The sequence below is a fragment of the Sapajus apella genome, unplaced genomic scaffold (genome assembly GCF_009761245.1).
Source record: "Sapajus apella isolate SASKATOON/1434 unplaced genomic scaffold, GSC_monkey_1.0 scaffold225, whole genome shotgun sequence".
Lineage (NCBI taxonomy): Eukaryota > Metazoa > Chordata > Mammalia > Primates > Cebidae > Sapajus > Sapajus apella.
This window is the reverse complement of record NW_022437165.1, coordinates 92,162-105,198: the sequence shown is the minus strand read 5'-3', so window position 1 is coordinate 105,198 and position 13,037 is coordinate 92,162. Positions and strand designations below refer to the sequence as shown.

At 38.8% G+C, this 13,037-nt stretch overlaps 1 pseudogene; it reads left to right on the top strand.

Annotated features, from left to right (window-relative positions):
• Positions 1 to 6,495, top strand: part of LOC116544646 — a 55,788-nt pseudogene extending 49,293 nt beyond the window's left edge.
• Positions 6,496 to 13,037: the final 6,542 nt, after the last annotated feature.

The window sequence follows — 13,037 nt, the reverse complement described above, 5'->3', positions numbered from 1 at the left end:
TTCTTTTTGCTTAGAATTGACTTGGCTATGCGGGCTCTCTTTTGGTTCCATATGAAGTTTAAGGTGGTTTTTTCCAGTTCTGCAAAGAAGGTCATTGGTAGCTTGATGGGGATAGCATTGAATCTGTAAATTACTTTGGGCAGTATGGCCATTTTCACGATATTGATTCTTCCTAACCATGAACATGGGATGTTTCTCCATCTGTTTGTGTCCTCTCTTATTTCGTTGAGCAGTGGCTTGTAGTTCTCCTTGAAGAGGTCCTTTATATTCCTTGTTAGTTGTATTCCTAGGTATTTTATTCTCTTTGTGGCAATTGTGAATGGAAGTTTGTTCTTGATTTGGCTCTCTTTAAGTCTGTTATTGGTGTATAGGAATGCATGTGATTTTTGCACATTGATTTTGTATCCTGAGACTTTGCTGAACTTGCTTATCAGCTTCAGGAGGTTTGGGGCTGAGACGATGGGGTCTTCTGGATATACAATCATTTCGTCTGCAAATAGAGACAATTTGACTTCCTCCTTTCCTATTTGAATGCCCTTTATTTCTTTTTCTTGTCTGATTGCTCTGGCTAGAACTTCTAATACTATATTGAATAGCAGTGGTGAGAGCGGGCATCCTTGTCTGGTGCCACATTTCAAGGGGAATGCTTCCAGTTTTTCCCCATTCAGTATGATATTGGCTGTTGGTTTGTCATAAATAGCTTTTATTGTTTTGAGATACGTTCCATCGATACCTAGCTTATTGAGTGTTTTTAGCATAAAGGGCTGCTGAATTTTGTCAAAGGCCTTCTCTGCATCAATTGAGATAATCATGTGGTTTTTGTCTTTGGTTCTGTTTATGTGGTGAATTACGTTTATAGACTTGCGTATGTTGAACCAGCCTTGCATCCCCGGGATGAAGCCTACTTGATCATGGTGGATAAGCTTTTTGATGTGCTGTTGCAATCGGCTTGTCAGTATTTTATTGAAGATTTTTGCATCTATGTTCATCATGGATATTGGCCTGAAGTTTTCTTTTCTTGTTGAGTCTCTGCCGGGTTTTGGAATCAGGATGATGTTGGTCTCATAAAATGATTTGGGAAGAATTCCCTCTTTTTGTATTGTTTGGAATAGTTTCAGAAGAAATGGTACCAGCTCCTCTTTGTATGTCTGGTAGAATTCAGCTGTGAACCCATCTGGACCTGGGCTTTTTTTGGGTGGTAAGCTCTTAATTGCTGCCTCAACTTCAGACCTTGTTATGGGTCTGTTCAGGGTTTCGGCTTCTTCCTGGTTTAGGCTTGGCAGGAGGCAAGTGTCCAGGAATTTATCCATTTCTTCCAGGTTTATTAGTTTGTGTGCATAGAGTTGTTTGTAATAATCTCTGATGATGGTTTGAATTTCTGTGGAATCTGTGGTGATATCCCCTTTATCATTTTTTATTGCATCAATTTGGTTATTCTCTCTTTTCTTTTTTATTAATCTGGCTAGTGGTCTGTCTATTTTGTTGATCTTTTCAAAAAACCAGCTCCTGGATTTATTGATTTTTTGAAGGGTTTTTGTGTCTCTATCTCCTTCAGTTCTGCTCTGATCTTAGCTATTTCTTGTCTTCTGTTAGACTTTGAGTTTTTTTGATCTTGCTCCTCTTTCAGTTTTGACGATAGAGTGTCAATTTTTGATCTCTCCTTGCTTCTCATGTGGGCACTTATTGCTATATATTTTCCTCTAGAGACTGCTTTAAATGCGTCCCAGAGATTCTGGTATGTTGTGTCTTCATTCTCGTTGGTTTCGAAGAACATCTTTATTTCTGCCTTCATTTCATTGTTTATCCAGTCAACATTCAAGAGCAAGTTGTTCAGTTTCCATGAAGCTGTGCGGTTCTGAGTTAGTTTTTGAATTCTGAGTTCTAACTTGATTGCACTGTGGTCTGAGAGACTGTTTGTTACGATTTCCGTTCTTTTGCATTTGCTGAGGAGTGATTTACTCCCAATTATGTGGTCAATTTTAGAGTAGGTGTGATGTGGTGCTGAGAAGAATGTATATTCTGTGGATTTGGGGTGGAGAGTTCTGTAAATGTCTATTAGGTTTGCTTGGTCCAGGTCTGAGTTCAAGTCCTGGATATCCTTGTTAATTTTCTGTCTGGTTGATCTGTCTAATGTTGACAATGGGGTGTTAAAGTCTCCCACTATTATTGTGTGGGAGTCTAAGTCTCTTTGTAAGTCATTAAGAACTTGCCTTATGTATCTGGGTGCTCCTGTTGGGTGCATATATATTTAGGATCATTAGCTCTTCTTGTTCCATTGATCCTTTTACCATTATGTAATGTCCCTCTTTGTCTCTTATGATCTTTGTTGCTTTAAAGTCTAATTTATCAGAGATGAGAATTGCAACTCCTGCTTTTTTTTGCTCTCCATTTGCTTGGTAAATCTTCCTCCATCCCTTCATTTTGAGCCTTTGTGTATCCTTGCATGTGAGATGGGTTTCCTGGATACAGCACACTGATGGATTTTGTCTTTTTATCCAATTTGCCAGTCTGTGTGTTTTGATTGGGCCATTTAGTCCATTTACATTTAGGGTTAATATTGTTATGTGTGAATTTGATACTGCCATTTTGGTGCTAGCTGGCTGTTTTGCCCTTTAGTTGAGCTGGTACTTGTTGTTCCTTTATATGTGTAGAACCTCTTTCAGGAGCTCTTGTAGAGCTGGCCTGGTGGTGACGAAATCTCTGAGTACTTGCATGTTCCCAAAGGATTTTATTTTCCCTTCACTTATGAAGCTTAGTTTGGCTGGAGAGGAGATTCTGGGTTGAAAGTTCTTTTCTTTAAGGATGTTGAATATTGGCCCCCATTCTCTTCTGGCTTGTAGGGTTTCTGCTGAGAGATCTGCTGTGAGTCTGATGGGCTTCCCTTTATGGGTAACCCGACCTTTCTCTCTGGCTGCCCTTAGTATTTTCTCCTTCATTTCGACCCTGGTGAATCTGACGATTATGTGTCTTGGGGTTGCTCTTCTTGACGAATATCTTTGTGGTGTTCTCTGTATTTCCTGGACTTGAATGTTTGCCTGCCTTGCTAGGTTGGGGAAGTTTTCCTGGATAATATCCTGAAGAGTATTTTCCAGCTTGGATTCATTCTCTTCGTCGCATTCGGGTACGCCTATCAGACGTAGATTAGGTCTTTTCACATAGTCCCACATTTCTTGGAGACTTTGTTCATTCTTTTTTACCCTTTTTTCTTCAGTCTTGCCTTCCCGTTTTATTTCATTGAGTTGATCTTCGACCTCTGATATCCTTTCTTCTGCTTGGTCCATTCGGCTGTTGATACTTGTGCATGCTTCACGAAGTTCTCGTGTTGCGTTTTTCAGCTCCATCAATTCACTTATATTCCTTTCTATTTTGTCCATTCTTGTTAGCATTTCGTCCAATCTTTTTTCAACGTTCTTAGTTTCTTTGCATTTGGTTAGAACATGTTCTTTAAGTTCACAGAAGTTTCTTACTACCCACCTTCTGAAGTCTGATTCTGTCATTTCATCACACTCGTTCTCCATCCAACCTTGTTCCCTTGCTGGTGAGGAGTTGTGATCCCTTTTAGGAGGAGAGGTGTTCTGGTTTCGGGTGTTTTCATCCTTTTTGCGCTGGTTTCTTCCCATCTTTAAGGATTTATCCACCTGTCGACTTTGTAGTTGCTGGCTTTCAGATTGGGTCTGAAATCTTTCAGATTGACGTTCTGTTTGTTGATGATGAGGTTATTTCTGTTTCTTGGTTTTCCTTCTGACAGTCTGGCCCCTCTGCTGTAGGTCTGCTGAGGTTCACTCCAGGCCCTGCTTGCCTGGGGTTCACCTGCAGCAGCTGTTGAACAGCAAGGGTTGTTACCAGTTTTCTTCTTCTGCTATCTTTATCCCAGAATGATACCCGCCTAGTGTCAATCTGATCTCTCTTTTATGAGGTGTCTTTTTGGATATATAGGGGTCAGGGAGCTGCTTGAGGAGACGGTCTCTTCTTTATAGGAGCTAAAATGGTAAGCTGCGAGCTCTGTTGTCTTTCATTCAGAGCTGCTGGGCAGGTACTTTTAGGTCTGCTGCAGCAGAACTCATAAACTGCTTTTTGTTCCCAGGTGCTCTGTCCCAGGGATTTAGGGCTTTATTTATGAGTTTCCGTTATGCTGCCGCCTTCTTCCTTTTTTTTTTTTTCCTTCAGACCTGCCCAGCCCAGCAAGGAGGCAGCCTAGTCACTGTCGGCCTATAGCAGCTTTGCTGAGCTGCTGTAGGCTCCGCCTCGCTGCCAAGTAAACTTCCCTTCAGTCCTGTTTATGTGGGTGTAGTTAGAACTGCTTTGGTGATGGTGGCCCGCCTGGTTGGGGCGGAGTCTCTTCTGTGACGGGTTGCCTTGGCAACGGCGGGCTGCCTCAGCAATGGCGGGTTGCCTCGGCAACGGCGGGCTGCCTCGGTAATGGCGGACGCCCCTACCCCACAGAGCTGGACCGTCCCGGGTTCAGCTGCGCTTGCTGTGAAACTCTCAATCCAGAGTTTCTGGTTGCTGTTCTTTTGCGGGGGTGGGGCCAGCCGAGCCTGATTGCCTGGCTCCCTGCCTCTGAGCCTTTTTTAAGTTGGTGTTCCAGTCGCCTGTTGAAGAGGCGCCGGGGTCTGCTTGTTTTCCCCTGCGGCCACTCACTGCGCTGGCTTAAACAGCGGCACTGAGGTTTGTGGCGCTTTTTTTTTTTTTTTTTGCCCTGGAATCTACTGTCCTGGTTCTCTGCTCAGTCCCCTTTTTTGAACCGGCATATGGGCGACTTCCCGTGGCTCCAATCGCCAGCCAAAAGGGCCCCCGGACTGGTGTATTTTGTACGGAGAACCGCGGCTCCGGGGCGCCAACAAAGCAGCCGCGCGGGGCAAAGCAGTGGCGCTGGCCGGCACAGCCGCGCTAGCCTAAACAGCCGCGCTGGCGACCGTGGAGCACCTCCGCCCGGGAATTTCCTAGTCTGTGGGCAATAAAAACGCGGCGTCCACTCACCCTCTGCGCTTTCACTGGGAGCTGCGATCCTGAGCTGTTCCTAAACGGCCATCTTGGATTGTCCTCTGTTTTCATCTTTAACAGAGATGCTACAGACTGTGTTAATATGTTATGTTAACAATGAAATTTTTTGGTGCCCTTTTTCCCCTAGTAAGCTGAAAATAAGTTAAATATTTCATTTCAGACTTGTCATTATTTTCTACTGTTATCTTCATTGAATAGTATACTTGCCTTCTTAAAATGTCTTTTAAATATCTTTAGAATAACATAAATCTTTTTTTTTTTTTTTTTTGAGACAGAGTCTTTCTGTTGCCCAGGCTGGAGTGCAATGGCTTGATCTCGGCTCACTGCAACTGCTGCCTCCTGTGATCAAGCCATTCTTCTGCCTCAGCCTTCCAAGTAGCTGGAACTACAGGCATGTGCCACCACACCCAGCTAATTTTTGTATTTTTAGTAGAGATAGGGTTTCACCATGTTGGCCAGGCTGATCTCAAACTCCTGACTTCAAGTGATCCAACTGCCTCAGCCTCCCAAAGTGGTGGGATTACAGGTGTGAACCACCGCACCCAGCCCATAAATCTTTTTTTATTGTAGCATAATATCCATAACATACAATTTACCATTATAGCCCTTTTTAGGTAGACAATTCAGTTGGAACAACTGTCACCACTCTTCTTTCCCAGAATTTTTTAGTTATCCCCAACAGAAACTATACCCACTAAAGAAATCTCCGTTTCTTCTTCCCTTCAGCCTCTGGTAACCTCTGTTCAACTTTCTGTCTCTGAATGTGTATTCTAGGTGTCCCATAAAAGAGAGTAACACTGGTTTTTTAACTGTCTTGCTTTAAAGTTTTCCTAATTTTGTATTTTTGAAGGATGACAGCATGGAAGAGAGACCACTGAAAGTTAACAGAAAGGACTCTTCAGAGAAGAAACGGAAGCGGAAGCTAGAAAAGGCAGAGCAGCTTTTTGGAGAAGGAAAACAGAAGTCCAAGGAGTTAAAGAAAATGGACAAACCTAAAAAGAAGAAATTAAGATTAAATGCAGACAAATCAAAGGAGATGAATAAACTGGCCAAGAAACTAGCAAAAGAAGAGAGAAAGAAAAAGAAGGGGAAGGCTGCTGCAGCCAAAGTTGCACTTGTGAAAGAGAGCACTGAGAAGAAAAGAGGGGAAAATAGTGCTGGACGTCCCCTCAAAGTATGACTGGTCAGGAGCAGAGGAGTCTGATGATGAGAGTGCTGTATGTGCAGCACAAAACTGCCAAAGGCCCTGCAAGGACAAGGTGAGTTCCTGCTGTTTATAGTCAAGTGTGAGGGGTCAAGGAGCAACAGCTGTGGAGATACATGTTTGATACCAGTGTAGTATGTTTTTGACTCTAGGATTTGGACTTCCAACACAATATCTTTTGTACAATTTTTGTAAACTGTTTTGAATAATGAGGCCCTTAATGTGCCTAGTAGAAGAAGTGTTGTATTTTTAAAATCATATACTTGGTGAACATAATGAGACAGGAGCAGAGAGAAGCTATGTGACAGTCCCTGGCAAACAGTGCGTTTCATATGCAGTGGGCAGAACAAGTTTCAGAATAGTCTTGCGCCTTCCCTGTAAGGTGACTCAGGGAGCTAAATGCCTTGTCAGTTAGCCACAGTGGCCTGAAAAAATTCCTGGGCCAGTGTTGTAAGAGCTGCAGCAAATTGCATTAAGATTGTATTCCAAAGACTTGAAACTTTTGGTCCATATCTTACTCATACTGAGACCTATGAGCACTATCCTGAATGGAATATGATTTTCTTCAACTCTTTTGCAAGAAATAATTCAAACCTATAAATACATAAAATAAATTTTATTTAAAAAATTTCAACCCTAAATTTTAAGTATAGTAATTCTGTGATGGCCATTGTTTAGATGTCATGTTGATAGTATGAACTTCTGAGAAATCATCAGAGTTCGTGAACAATTCCAGTTGTTTAAATGCTTGGAGGCACCTGTGATGGTTCTTGTCAAGAATATTGATAAATCTGTAGTTTTAATTTTATTATGCTCATTACGCTACTTGATATTTAGAATTGAAATAGTGCCTCAGTTTGAAAATATAAACAGTAAATAAAACTGCATCACTATTTGCTGTGGGTTATGCCCTCACTTATTTCTTCAGTGAAATATTTAAGCATTTCTAGAGCTTGAAGAGACCAAGAGGTCACCTTGTTCAGGCTGCTCATTTTACAAATGATGCAACAAGGATTCAGGGAAGATCAATTATGTGACCAAAGTTACAGAGCTAATAAGTAGCAAAACGAAAAGTAGAGCCCTGGATCCCTGGCTCTCAGACCAGATTCTCTCCACTAACACTCTACCCTATGAATAATTGAGATGTAAGTACAAAAACACATTCCAGACTAAATTATGCATATTTAAATAAATGAGATGTATTAGAGATAATCTATTTATTTTTGGAAAATGAACACTGTGTATAGTAAAACATATATCCTGTAGTTTAATCTTCCAAGGCAGACAGCTATAAATATTTTAGTGTTTCCTTTCAAATTTTTTATGGGATTTGTTTTGTATGATTGTCAGACTGTTTATTGACTTGCATTTATTCATTTTATAAGTATTCTCCTATATTATAATCATGTTAAAGCATTTTAGTACATAGATAGCATGAATATTTTTATCTTTAATTTTGAATTTATTTTCATTTTAATATGTTTATTAAAGAGGCTGATGCAGAGTTAACTCTCTCTTTGGGTACCAAAATGTTAGCAGTTCAGTATTGGCAGAACCTTCTTCCTTTTCTTTCTCCTTTGATTTTATGGTAGTTTCAAGACTAGCAGCAAGGTAGGATGTTTGTTTTTTAAACGTTCCTGTCATTCTTTCTATAATGTTTATATTTATCATAAGGCTTTTATTTTGTGCTCTTTTTCTCCTTATCACTTAATCTTTCCCCTCCCTTCATCAGTGTTTAAATATGATTCAGTTCATCCATTATTCCTATTGTCTTCTTAGAGCAGTGTAAACACTATAGGCTGTTTTTTTTTCATTTGCTATGAAATTGTCAAAGTAACAGGTGCCCTGCTTACTCAAAGAGTTATGATCATAAGATGAAACAATCTCTATGAAAGCACTTGTTAACCAAAAACACAATGTAAGTGCTAAGATGTGATCATTATTTTTGGAAGAACCATGAGATTTGCTCCTAATATATTATAGGTATTTTTTAAACAAAATTTAGAGTTATCATCTACATTTTGGTGGAGCAAAAGGAGATTTGGCTGAGTTCTCAGAGAAAACATCTATTTTGAACTGTTAAAATACGTAAAGGTGAGCAATGGGTACCCTACCCCACGTTGTTAGTTAACATAAAACAGTGATATTTTTCTTTTTTCTTTTCTTTTCTTTTTTTTTTTTTTACACTTTTGGACATCCATGCCAGTGCAGCAGAGTTATATTTCTATAATGTGTTTCTTTTTAAGCAGAAGTTATTTCAGATTATAGATATTTTTCCTGTTTTTGCTATTTTGCAGTTTTTATGGTTCTATGTTTGTTCCTGACACTGATTTTAGTAAATAAAAGTTATATTTCTATAAAAGCTTCTGTAAAGAATGTTAAAACTGTCTCAGTGTTTAGTGTTTCTCTAAGATAACTAATGTACAGCACACATTTATAGAACAAAATAAAAGAATGCTTTTGCCAGGTGCAATGGCACATGCCTGTAGTCCCAGCTACTCAGAAGATTGAAACAGGAAGATCACTTGAGTCCAGGAGTTCAAGGCCGTAGTTAATGTGCTGTGATTGTGCCTGTGTTTGCACCACTGCACTCCAGCCTGGGCTATGCAGGGAGACCCTGTCTCGAAAAGAAAAAGATTGGCAAGATGATAAAAAAAAAAGAAAAAAAGTGATGCTTTCAAGAGCAGTTTGTTCTTTAAAATACCGTGCAGCAAAACATAACTTCTAGGGTTCACTTGTGAATTCTAGGTGAATTATCTCACTGGTAATTACTATTATTTCTCTAACTAATAATTATTGTTACTTTTCCCCAAAAATGTGCAAATTGAGAAATACTTTTTTTTTTTTAGACAGGGTCTAACAAATAATTACTGCTACTTTTCCCCAAAAATGTGCAAACTGAGAAATACTCTTTTTTTTTGAGACAGGATCTTACTGTGTTGCCCAGGCTGGAGTACAGTGGTGTGATCATAGCTCACTGCATCCTTGATCTCCTGTGCTCCAGCAGTCCTCCTCCCTCAGCCTCCTGAATACCTGGGACTACAGGCACATGACACCATGCCCAGCTAATCTGAGAAATGTCTTTTAAAAATTAAAGGAAAGATTAAAGGCGGCTAGTTAAATGTGCCTAGCCTCAATTTCAAGATGTTTTAGAAAAAGCAAGACAATACCAGAATAATGTAAAAGATTTTGAAAAAACTCTTCCTCTGATTAATAAATTAATGTCAAGCAGAAATTAATAATAATGAACTATTTTTAAAAAAATAATTTTAAAGTTCAGAATCTTTTTCTCTTTGAACTCTTTATTCAGTCTTACTGGTACCAAAGATAAAACAAGTTAACTGGAAAATGACCAAATTCTTTCAGGCTAATAATTTAAGTAATATTTTTCTTCTGTATTAGAATAAATATTTAATAATTTTACTTATGAAAATAGTCTTCTTTTTCCCTTCACATTTTTTACCCTCTTATTGTCAGCCTTTTTCTGACCCAGTCTTACTTCTGTAAGAAGTTTGGTGTAGTAAATTAAGAGACTGAATTTATAAACTCTCACTTTTACTATGTATTAGCCATGCTGATTTTAAAAGATTTTCATGGGGGTGTTGCCTCAGTCAAGGTATTTGCATTTTCAGTGGTTGCACTAGTTCATATCTCCTTTTAGCAAAGATAATCAAAGGTTAAGTTACCTAAATGTGTGTAACTAACACACACACATGCACACACACATACGTAATTTTGAGCTAGAGTAACCAACTGTCCCAGTTTCCCTGGCACTTTCCCAGTTTTAGCACTGAAATCCCCACATACTGGGAATTCTTTCATTTCTTGGCAAATTGGGAGGGTTGGTTACTGAATATTGAGAGCACAAAGAAAATATACACAAGGGTTCTGAACTTATGTTGTAGTTCACTAAATGAATTGTTTTCCTTTTTCAGATCTGGTTTTTGCAAGGAAACTTGGTGCAAAAGCTATTAAATGCCAAAATAACAAAAACTCAGTTACTAAGCTAAGAACATCACTCAATTACCAGATTTTCTTTTTTCCCAGTGCAGTACTATTCTCTAAAAAATGAACAAAATATACCATACCAAGTATTTTTTATTAAGTGTAATTATGAAACCATGCAGCAAAACATGAATATTAAATTATTATTTTCTCTTTTTAAGGTATTCCTCTTTAAAACAGACATTTACCCCAGATCTGAACATAGTAACCTATTTGTGCTATAATGTAAAATCTCTTACCATTCAATATTTGAACAGCTCATATGCAAAGTTTAAGAATTACTTTTTTGGATTCATTAAGCATGTCCCCTAGAAATAATGAAAGGGGAAATGACAATTTATACAGTTATCCAAATTCTACGTTCTTGAGTTTTCAGGATACTACATAGTATGTTGCTCCTGTGTCAAAATCATCTTTGGAGTCAGTTGACATCCCAGACTTTAGTTTGCTTTATGATCCTGTGGCCTTTTCACACAAAAGTCCAGAACTCAAATTTGATTGTTAGTAGATGAACATGATAAAAAGATATTGGTAAGAGAAGGGCTATTTTTTGCTCGTCATATTATCAGGCTAAATTGTTACATAACCTGTAGTCTGGGTTAGAATTTGTGTACCAGTAACTCAAGGAATATTGTATACTCTCTTGAAATGGTAGAAGAGCTAGGCTTAGGAAGGGAAGACCTCTAGTCAAAAATCACAAAAGGGAAAGTATTGTCTTATTTGCAAGAGAATTTTGGGAAATTGTAAGCCAGTGAGTATAGTGCAAAAATTAGATTTAAAGAGACATAGGACACTTTTCTTTGTAGCAAATAACTGATACACCGATAACTTTCTATCGAATGGGTTAGCATGAATGGGGACTAGACTGGATTAAGAGGGTTGGAAGTAAGGGTAAAGGTTATCTGTTGGTTCAGGGGTACCATTATAAACAGCATAGTATCTCAAACCTGGACAGCACAGAGAACCACAATGTATCCTTCCAGTTCCCTTTACCAGTCCCAGACAGCCAAAACACACATTCTGAGTGCATCTGCTCTACAGCTAGCATTTTATAAGTCTTCACCTGCTTGCAGTACCTTAATTTTTACATTTTGTGCAGATGCCACCATTATTTCCCTTTCTTGTAGTCTCTGATTAGTTTGCTACCATAGGAACATTTTGATGGGTTTTTATTTTATTTTATTTTATTTTATTTTTTATTGCACAGACTTCAGAAGCTGAACAATTACAGGACAAAAACAGAAATCAGTTTAGGAAGGTATTAAGTTGCTCTGAATTTACCAGCAATGATCAAATTTAAAATATATGAGAATCACTTGGGAGCTGATTTAAAATGTAAGCTTCTGGCTTGTACTCCCCAGATATTCTGAGTTCATAGGATGATGGGTCCCAGTTACATTTTTAACAAACATAATAGATGGTTCTGATGCCAGCGGTCTACACACTTTGAAAAGCAGCGCTGCAGAGAGTTACAACAGGTGTAAAATGTTTTGTATAGTGTAGGATAATGAGTCGAGCCATGAGACCATGACTGGAAAGTGCCTCCAGTATCCAAGCAGTGAATTAGTTGTTTTGCCATACATTATTTCATTGGATCCTCTCGGTAATCTTGTAATTAATGTCATCTCCATTTTTCAGATGAGGAAATTGAGCCACTCAATGACGTTAAATGACTTGCCTGAAATTATACGTACTGGAACTCAGAACTTCTGAGTTGAGTAATCTTTATGTTAAACAATATTGTCTCTTAAGAGCTAGAACTTTAGAATGGAAACAATCAAAGTCAAATATTTTGACAAATTATTTTTCCCACCTCTTATAAGCCTAAAGCTACTGACATGACTACTGTGGTTTTGACAATTTTCTAATAGGATGTGGAAACTGATTTTGAAAACCACTCACTTTCTAGGAATGACATTCATTTACCTAGCCAAATCCTCCTTCCTCTGTTCTTTCTCATAAGTTGTATTGAGGTGCTTCTTTGATCCCTTTCCACTCCTTACTTTGATACCTGGCAAAGCTCATGGTTTTAAGTGGCTCCTTATGCCAATGAAAAGATCAACCTTTGTATTGAGGTGAGGGAGAGTGGCTCTTTTCATCTGAAATGTTCTTGTCTGCCATGACATTAGCTGTAAAAACTACCACAACCAGCCTTCAAACATAAAAGGCACAAGTCACTTTATTGTTAACTGTAAGTCCAAGACTTAAAGTCACCAAACTACAGTCCCTCCCTAGCCTCCTGTAACCATACTGTCATGAGAAGGGTCAGAGTTTGCTTGGCACCTGCCACTGACCTATCAATTTTCCAGATTTTAATTTTAAACTCCAGAGTGATCTATTGACCTGTGTTTTTGACTGTCATAACTGGTTAATTTGTAAGGTTTGATATCTGATATTTGCTAACTTTTTATAGGGAGTAGTATTTGTAATGGAAGAAGAGAAGAATATTATTCCACTCCTAGTAGAGTAAAATATGTTTTGGGAGAGTGTATCATGGTGTACTATCATTTAAATATACCTGGAATCAACTTGGTACAGGTCAGGACCTCCTAGGCCTGCTTTTTGCACGATTCACTTTGTTTTATACAATCCTGGAAGCGCAGCCTTCAGTCATCCTCACTAACAGTCTCTAGTGAGTCTTAAAATGTATGCAACCTCTTGAGTAAGAACTCTTAAATACTGATTGTGGTGTTACCTGTTTTTAGGGTTCTTGACTTTGCACCCAGCAGACCAAAGGACGATGGCAACGTGAGGTAGATGCAAGGCTAGTCATGCCTGATTTGTGCTGAACCCCAGACAGGAAGTCGTGAGGGACTGTCACCAA